General features: G+C 45.1%; 1 long non-coding RNA gene across 1 annotated transcript; it reads right to left on the bottom strand.

The window, feature by feature from the left end:
- Nucleotides 1–4,942: 4,942 nt before the first annotated feature.
- On the bottom strand, nt 4,943–5,257 carry LOC123185668 (uncharacterized). Its single transcript, XR_006493459.1, has 3 exons — nt 5,225–5,257; nt 5,058–5,150; nt 4,943–4,988 (listed from the first exon to the last, which is right to left on the bottom strand). It is a non-coding gene; the product is annotated as an uncharacterized lncRNA (long non-coding RNA).
- Nucleotides 5,258–9,453: the final 4,196 nt, after the last annotated feature.

The raw sequence follows: 9,453 nt of genomic DNA, 5'->3' as shown, positions 1-9,453 counted from the left end.
GGAACAAACATAAATAAGCTACTTCTATACCATTAATCCAGTGGGGTATATCATTATTGCTTTGACCATCTGTACCATCAATTATTGAAGAAGCAATGGCCACATTTCATTTTGATTAACAGTGACTAATTTAACTTGAGATGCAAATAACCAAATTGGTGTAACTGGAGTTCTAATACCAAGATACTCATCGGTCAAAAAATGACATAGTAAACAAAAATAAATAACATTGACTGTGCCTGATTTGGGGCCACATCATAAATATTTCTCTAATGTAGAACACTCCAGTGGGGTCTAGTTTTACAAGAACGGAGTGATCAAGGCAGTGTGCAATTTGTGCCGGAAAACAAAGCCGGGTTTAGATGTAGTAGATGATTGATTACAAAACAACAAAAGAATAATATACATAAGAAAACCAGCAAAACGATAAATAATGTCACATACAGCAAAATTTGGCAACTTGCAAAGTCACAAATCCGAGGCAATATTATTAATACTTGCCTTGTAGTATAAACATAATAAAGTTCAATTGCAAACATCGAAAGATAGAGATATGGACAAAGACACCAAAGAGCACCAAATTACCTATAGCATAAGAGTAAATCCTCTCACATATTTAAGAGCGGACTTCAGCCTGTAAGGACTTCCTTATAGACGATGTTCTTCATCGAGGTCTGTAAGGACAAGGCAGGTCTTTTTCACTTCTTAGATTTACCGCTTTGCTTCTTGGCATTCTCCTTCTCCTTCTCAATGAGGATCTTTATATTTCTCTTTGCGGTTGCTCGAGACAATGCGACATAGGGTTGACCATGAGAGAACACCTGATTAGGTAGGTACACGCCAACAATCGGAATCGTCTGGCCTTGAGCCTTGTTAATCGTCATAGCAAAGCTAAGCCTTACAGGAAATTGCTTCCTCTTGAACTTGAATGGAAACATGTCGTTGTCAGACGGGCATAGGGGTATTCGAGGAAGGAATACCCTCCTACCTGCGTGTTGTCCGATCACGATTTCTGCGTCGATGGCGTTCCTCTCAAAACCTCGCACCACAAGCCTCGTCCCGTTACACAAACCATTAGCCGGATCAATATTCCTCAGAAGTATGACAGGGTAGTTGAGCTTAAATTTGAGTGCATGCAGAGGCAGACCGTTGGGAGTCAATCCATTTAGGAACTCGGGAGCGTAGTAGCCATACGGGTCGTCTTCTGCACTGTCAAAGCTATGGTAGATTACTTCTCCCCGAAAACGCTCTACCATGCGTATGTTTATCTTGTCAACATTGTCGTTCGTGGTGGAGAGGATTGCGCGTGAAGTCATGTAATTCGGATCGGACATGTTGTCATCTAGTCTCCGAAACACATGGTCAATCAGCTTCTCTAGGTCATCACCCTCGCCTGTAGACGGCACACAAATATCTTCAGGGAGTCGTATGTTCCCTTGATCATCAACTTCCTCGGTGCCATTGCCTACCCTTAGCAAGTAATCCGCAAACCAGCTATCATTATGAGCCCTCATGTTGGTGACGAGCCTTAGCTGGCGCATACCCTTCCAGAGGTGTGAACTTCGGAGGGTTGCATCGATTATCTGACCCCGGGACCCGCTCCTGACGACCGGAAGCACCTGCCTGAAGTCCCCACCAAACACAACAGTTTTTCCTCCAAAGGGTCAGTCCCGTCTTCCCATGATGTCACGCATGCTGTTGTCCAGTGCCTCGACCGCCTGTCGCTTAGTCATGGTGGCCTCGTCCCACAGTATCAATGAGGCCATCCTCAGTAGCTTGGCGGTATCACTCTGCTTCGTGAAGGTGCATGAGGCACCATCGTCGCAGCTCAATGGGATCTTGAACCTCGAGTGGGCAGTCCTGCCTCCAGGCATGATGGAAGCGGCGACGCCTGACGTCGCGGTAGCGATAGCGATGTTTCCCTCGCTTCGAACCTTGGTGAGCAACGCCCTGTACAGGAAGGTCTTCCCTGTACCTCCCGGGTCATCAACAAAGAACACACCCCCATCACCGCGTTCAACAGAAGCTAGTATCTCGTCATATGCAACCCTCTGCTCAGGGTTTAGCGATGAAGCCAATTTAGTGTCGTTGATGTCAAAATCGACGTTGGATTCCTCGATCACTTCTCTGGCCTCGCCCTCGGTTGGGTCGAACGCATCATCAATGCATGGAAGAGCGAAATCAGCTATGTCTTTGCCCATGGACTGCAACATACCCCTAATGTCAAGCAACACCATCTGTTCCACCTCAATCGGGCACGTGTGTGATCGCCGATAGTCATCAGGCATAGGCTCGAAGTGCCTATACCATAAACCACACACGTCGCCTGGCTCACAGTGCACCAAAATTGTTGCGAAGAGCCTCCTGAGCGAACATGGCATCGCCCACTGCTCTACCTCGGTAAGACAGTCGTCGAGCGTGTTATCTGCCTCGATGAGTCCCAACCTTTCGGCAGCCTCTCTAAAGCTCCCGCATAGCCTACTGTCCACGGTGAGTAGGTCCTCATAGGATGTCTTGCCAGCAACATGGTTTAGCAGCACACGCAGATAGTATCGCTCCCCCTCGGCAGGATTGGCAGACACAATTCGACCTATCTGATAACGCTCCACCCGCTCTTTCCAATACTTTTTACCCTTCTGCCATGTGAACCTTCCAGGAAAATCCTTGTACAATATATTCCTAGCCCACGAGTGGTTTTGGTTAGCTTTGAAATACTCTGTCAACATGGATTTGGAAGCATTCTTAGAGGCGACTACGTCGGTCAAGTGAGCTTGCTCATTGAATGCCACCCTGTGCATATTCGGGGGATGAAGAGGCAACTGTAGGACAGGCGGGTCATTGGCACACAAGGGGAAGCCAAATAACCTCCACACCGCCTCTGGAGGAGTAACGCACCTCGCGTCTACGTATCTTTTGATCTCATCAATGTTACCATCGGCGTCAGGCTGGTCGATGCTGAAAGAAGCCCTATCATGGCCCTTGTATATGTACTTGTAAAGGTATTTGACGGCCTTTATGCTGGAGCAAACCTCAACATTGATGTGGCAATTGAACATCCGCAGAAGGTAAGGGTTATACAGCACAACCCATCTGTTGTCCAACATTTTACCTCGGACCTTAGCCTGCCGACCATTATCTCGACGACGATAAACTGGGTATGAGTCCTTGCCCTGTGCCGTGTTTTCATTGAATGGCCGCGGGTATCTGCACTTGCACTCGTTCTGTTGCATGCACACATTTTTGGAGTTGAGAGCACCACATGGTCCGTGCATCATATGCTTCACCACCAAGGCGTGGAGTTCAGGATACTTCTGCTTGTCTGGGAGCTCAGCAGAAATGAGTCGGTCGTACTGCTCCGGAACGACAAGCTTATAGGCAGAATCCATGATCAACAAAAAGTGTGCATGGGGGAGGCCCCTCTTCTGGAACTCGACTACATATACATGTGCGACAACAACACCCAGGATATTCTTCTTGAACAACATCTCTTTCATAGCCTCTAGCTTGCCATGGAACACACGAGCCACAAGATCAGGTCGGTCTTGCACTGTCTGACCAGGAAACAACTCATTCATTATCTCTTCCTAGTTAGGGTTGCAGGTCATGGTCAAGAAGATGCCAGGCTTCCCGTAGGTATGGACAATTGCCATGGCATCCATATGCCTCCGCTTTATGTCGCGGTCGCCACCTGGGTACGTTCCAGGGAGCACTATCCTTACTCCAACAACGCTTGCCCGGGTCTCCCCGGATGTAATTGCATCAACAACTCCTTTATACAGGTCGGCACGGATCTTTGTCTGGTTCTTCCTGTACCATTTCAACCTACAACTCACAATATTGATGTACATGTCCACCCCCCATTGCTGGAGCAATCGTCCTCCACAGAGTATGGGATTGAATATCCCAGGTCGTGTCTAGAGCATGTAACAGTAATAGTCTCTCACCGAGACGCATAACCTGCTATTCTCCTCTGCACAGGATGAGTAACACGGACATTAGGATTGATATGAGAAGTATACAACTCATCTAAATGACATAATACGCATAAGGCTTACCTGCATCCTCATCATCATCATCATCATCATCACGTCTACCTCTTGGTTGTTGCACAACCGGCCAAGGGACATCATGTTTAGGAAGTTTCGGGTGCCACCCGAGCTCCCCCCTTGGGTAGAAGAGTGGGTAAGAGAGCGGGTCATACGAGCCAGCCGTCACATGTATACTGTGCCTCTGGTTGTCATTCCCGCAAAGTGTAATCCTACGATCGAACCTCTTCGCTAGGTCAGTGCCCTCCACCCAAATTGCAGCGACCTCAGATGACAGAGGTCTATTATATTTCCGTTGGTCTAGTCTCTGGTCAGTGTTGAGGTCTATCCTGTAATCATCGAGGTTGTCCCTGTGCGCACCCAAACTCCTAAACTGCTGGGAGCACGGGTTTTCCCTGAGTATGTCCACCAACTTTCTGACAACATCCTGGTCTAATTGCTCGGTGGCAGCCTTGCGATGGGTTAGGCCTAGGTCGTCGTCGTAGAAGTACAACTGTAGATGATCTGGACGTGATGTTAGCCCGAAGGAATGAACGTTGTGGTAGATGGTGCTGTGCGCCCGGAATGTGTACACCCCAGACTTCATGTTTGTGTAGCTTTCATCAAGGCTGACGCCGAGAGTTGTGAAGGAGAAGTGGCCGTTGAAGAACCGTATGTTCTCCCGAAAATGCCTTGAGTCCGCATCCATGCTAGACCAAAGCCTCATTAGCTCCGGGATGGGCTCCAGTTGCTTCAGTTGGATCTGCCCACTGCCACAGCAGAATCCCGGGGCCTCGGACACAAACTTCTTGGCCTTGCAGTGATCGCAATTTGCGGCGTGTTTCGGGTTGTGTGTGTGGCCTGGGAGGTTTGAGTAGACATAGTCCAATGGATCATGGTCGACACAGGTATTGTGACATGAGTCTTCCAATTCGTCGTGCTCCATGTCATCAGCATCTGAGCCTGTCAACAATGTTTATAATTAGTGTTATATTCCCAACAGGTGGATGTTGCTCAAGTGGGTGTACATACCTTCACCAGCAAACAGGTAATACTCATCGTCAAAGAGGCTGTCAGGGTTGACATTATCATTCATGAGACGACTAAGGTAAGCGTCCATGTCGTCTGCTCAGTTGCGAAACCAATAAATGAGGGTTCAGTCTCAAGGGACGCAAGGAGAGTAAGGACGAGAGTGTTACCTTCACTTCTGATCGTGTACTCCGGTGTGCTAGATGAGGTCGAGGCACCGTGTGCTTCAACTCCAGTAGGTTGTTTGATCTCGGTCATGTCCGGTTTGGAGATGGACCTGATGGTTGGGGTCTTCACCCTACCTGCAAACCTTTCATTACGCCGATCTAGTAGAGCATTCCTCTCACCACGTGGTACCAGCGTACATGTTTTTTGCTTGCCAATTTTCTCCTGATGCTTCTTCGCCGCCATACTGCCCTTGCAAGCTCGCTCTCTTGTCCTACGCCGAGCTCTGGACTCATGACTCTGCTCGTCCGCTCCATTATCCGCTATTGTTACCAGATCACTGGTTTGCTGGTCGGTACTTTGTAGGTGCTCATTGATTTCGATGAGGTCGCCATCTACAGCACCATCACCAAAGGTTCTGCTTAGGTATGCACCTATAACAATATCGAATCATTATAAATATCTGATGAATGATTACATGATGAAACATGACGGCTGATAGGATAACTACCATCGGTTTCCGTGTTGCTCATGTAGGTGGGGGCCGCATTGACAACACGAGCATGTTCTGTTTGTTCACTGTATTGTTGCGTGAGGGTTGAAAGCGTGAGAGTCGGACAATGTGCATGAGGTTTTGACAATGTGCTAGTTAGATCTGGACGTGGCATTGCGATCGATTCAGCACACGTGGTGTTTTTGTTTGCAGCATACTTTGCCTTTCTCTTTGCACTTGACTCCCCCCTCTCATCCGAAGTCATGGTTTTAGGGTGTTGCATGTGCCATTCTCGCAGCTTCTGATTTCTTTCTTGAAGATTGATCGTTCCGTCAGCCACTTTTTTGATAACTTGCTCGCCTCCGCGCGTTTCTCTGCTCAATTTGCTCGTTTGTTAAGACACCAGATGTGAGTGTGGTGGAATGAGGCAATACTGCATCATCATGTGACAATGATGTATTGCTCGACCCAGTTGGGTTGGCTGGTAATATAGCAGTGTGAAAACATAATCAGAACTTCATTGGTCAACAAGAACGAAGCTAGTATAATCTCAACAAATATCAATATCAACAATACAAAGTTTGTTTCATCTGTTGTTTTATTTTATAATGTTGGACAAAGATTCAAATGGTTGAGTTTAATGAAAATATATTAACCATATATTCTGAAACAGAGCAGGTATGTAATATAATCGCAGTGCTGAAACAGAAGACATTCTAACCAGATATCGTAAGGGCAGGCACATTTTCATGTAGATGCTTGACGGCGGCCTCCTCTTTTTTCTTTCGATAAGTAGCTCGCCTCCGAGCGTTTATCTCTTCCCTTTTATCGTCAAGGTCCACAGAAGATGGTTTACACCCATTAGTGATATCACTGAGAGCGGGCCGTGGAACATTTTGCACATATGTTTTGTATATTGAAGGTGGTACACTCGTCATTTATCTTCCGATACTAAGATTATAGTTTGCGGAGGCGGGCTTATATATATCATCGTACTGCTGAAACATACAATATTCATACCTGATATCGCAAGGGCAGGCAGATTTTCATGTAGATGATTGACGACAGCGTCCTCTTTTTTCTTATGATAAGTAGCTCGCCTCCGAGCTTTTAGCTGCTCCTTTTTTTTCGTCAAGGTCCACAGAGGTTGGTTGATATCCATTAGTGATATCACCGAGAGGGGCCCAGAGAACATTTTGCACAACTGCTTCAAGATCAACGGTAACCTCTTTCTTCCGATAAGCAGCCCGCCTCCGCGTGTTTATTATCTCCCTCTTTTCATTGTTATTATGTTGCATGTTAGCTAGTTAATTGTCATTAAAGGAGCAACATGTGAGACGTGTCGAACCAAAAAAGCATGATGTATTAATTGTTCATCTGTATTGATTAAAAACAAACATTCATACCTGACATTGTAAGGGAAGTTTGAATGTTACCATGGAGTTTGACCACATCATCCTCTTTTTTCTTCCGATAAGCAGCTCGTCTCTTGGCATTTATCTGATCCCTTTTTTTGTCAGACAAGTTACCTTTCATAGTCTGTTTGGCGATATTCACTCCAGATGCTGTAGTCATGTAATCGGATGTTGCATTGGACACGGGTAAAACTTGTAAGGCATAACGCATTGATGCATTAATCCCCACATGTCTTCCTCCATCTATATGAGACGCATCTAGAGCTACTGGAACAACACAAAAGCCATAAGCTGGGTTGATACCCCTGTGGGCATGATATACGGTTTACATAGAAACGCCATCGTCAGTTAATACCATTTGAAGTTTGTGCTACATCTGTGGCACAAACTTGTGTGAGACAACTGGGAGGCACAAACGAAGGTTCTTCCCATTTTGCGGGGCTGTCTGCTTGATGTAAAAATAACAGTTATTGGACAGAACGAGTCACTGTACTGCTAACTGAAGAGTGTCAATTAAGCATTTTATGTTTAATACTCACCTGAAATCAGATGGGAAGGTCATTGCACATTTGTGGTATCACCATCAGTGGGTTGGGGAAGAACCGGTTGTTCGGTCTGTTCAAGTATCCTCCGTTCTGAAGGATGTTCGTACAACCGTGGGTATAATAGATCACATTAAAAGCATAAACTTATGATTAATATATCCGCACAAACTCATACCTGGACTACTTGGGTAAATCTCATGACCATTTGTCCCCTCCATCTGATCTGCAAAAACTTCATTACTCATCAGCAAAGCAGCGCGGGATAGTGCTTGACATGTATAGCAAGTTTTATAGACGAAGTTATACCTGGAGGTACATCTGACAAAGTCATTTGTTCCGCTGCTTTGCTTTGTGGATTCCCCATATATACCTATGAACTCACAGCAAAAAAATAGAGATTCATCAGATCGTGCCATCCTACTTCAAGATGGCTACTGGTTTGTGATATGATTTTTATGAATGGACTTTCTTATTTATGATATTGCAAACAGGTAAGTACAAATTGCGAACGGTTGCTGAAGAGCACAAACACTTGATGTGTGTATAGTACTTCATATATAAATTTTTATGAAAAGAGATTCATCAGATCGTGCCATCCTACTTCAAGATGGCTACTGGTTTGTGATATGATTTTTATGAATGGACTTTCTTATTTATGATATTGCAAATAGGTAAGTACAAATTGCCAACGGTTGCTGAAGAGCACAAACACTTGATGTGTGTATAGTACTTCATATATAAATTTTGGTTGTCACCATTTTTAGTAGGGATTTTGCTTAGTTACTTCATATAGACTTCATATATCTTACCTGTTTGCATTCAGTACTTCATATACACTTCATGTGAAATTTCAGTACTTCATATAGACTTCATATAACTTACCTGTTTGCATTCAGTACTTCATATACGCTTCATGTGAAATTTTAGTACTTCATATAGACTTCATATAACTTATCCGTTTGCATTCAGTTTTCTGGGTAGACTGAGTCTCCTATGGAAGTATACTAAGCAAACTTGATTTTTCACACCTGATTTTGCTTAGGTACTTGCATGAATTACTTACATGTTTGCATTCAGTTTTCTGGGTACCCAGATTTTCCTCTTGAAGTATAATAAGCACACCTGATTTTCCTCTTGAAGTATACATTCAGTTTTCTGGGTAACCTGAATTAGTATTCCTGTCCTTTTCCAGCACAAGAGATCTACCCCAGCACCGCTTCCCCATCTCTGGTGGTTCCTTTGGCTTCCTCCATGGCGGCTGAGAAGATGGGTCACCAATTTGCACCACTGTACCTCATGGCCAATTTGCACCAGCATTAACGAGGTCGCAGCCAAGGCCGTCCATCGTCGTTCCAAGCTAAATTTGGAGGACACCAAGGGTCGTATACCTATTTGATCTTCTCTCTGCCCCTGTATCATAGGCTAATGGGGATTCTCCCAATTCAGGTAGCATGCCTCTCTTCTGTTTCGGAGACAGTTAATTTGTCTATAACTATGTAGGATGCGCTTACAAATCCTCCTTACCTTTTTCCATTTTAGTTGGAACGGAAGTCTTCAGTTGGGGAAGTGGATCAAACTATCAACTAGGAACTCGCAATGCCCACATACAAAAAGTGTTTTATTAGATACGGATGTCCAAGACGACCAACCTCGCGCCAGGCTAAAGTTTATGGCATCCTGAGATGTGATCCATCAGGTGCCGTTTTGACCGAATAAAGTTTATTACGTCCAGGTCATGAGCATGATGAATCAAGTTTGTACAGAATGATTACCCAAGACAA

The sequence above is a fragment of the Triticum aestivum genome, chromosome 2A, assembly GCF_018294505.1.
Source record: "Triticum aestivum cultivar Chinese Spring chromosome 2A, IWGSC CS RefSeq v2.1, whole genome shotgun sequence".
Lineage (NCBI taxonomy): Eukaryota > Viridiplantae > Streptophyta > Magnoliopsida > Poales > Poaceae > Triticum > Triticum aestivum.
Note: the sequence above shows the minus strand (reverse complement) of the source record. Positions and strands in the feature narration are given on the sequence as shown.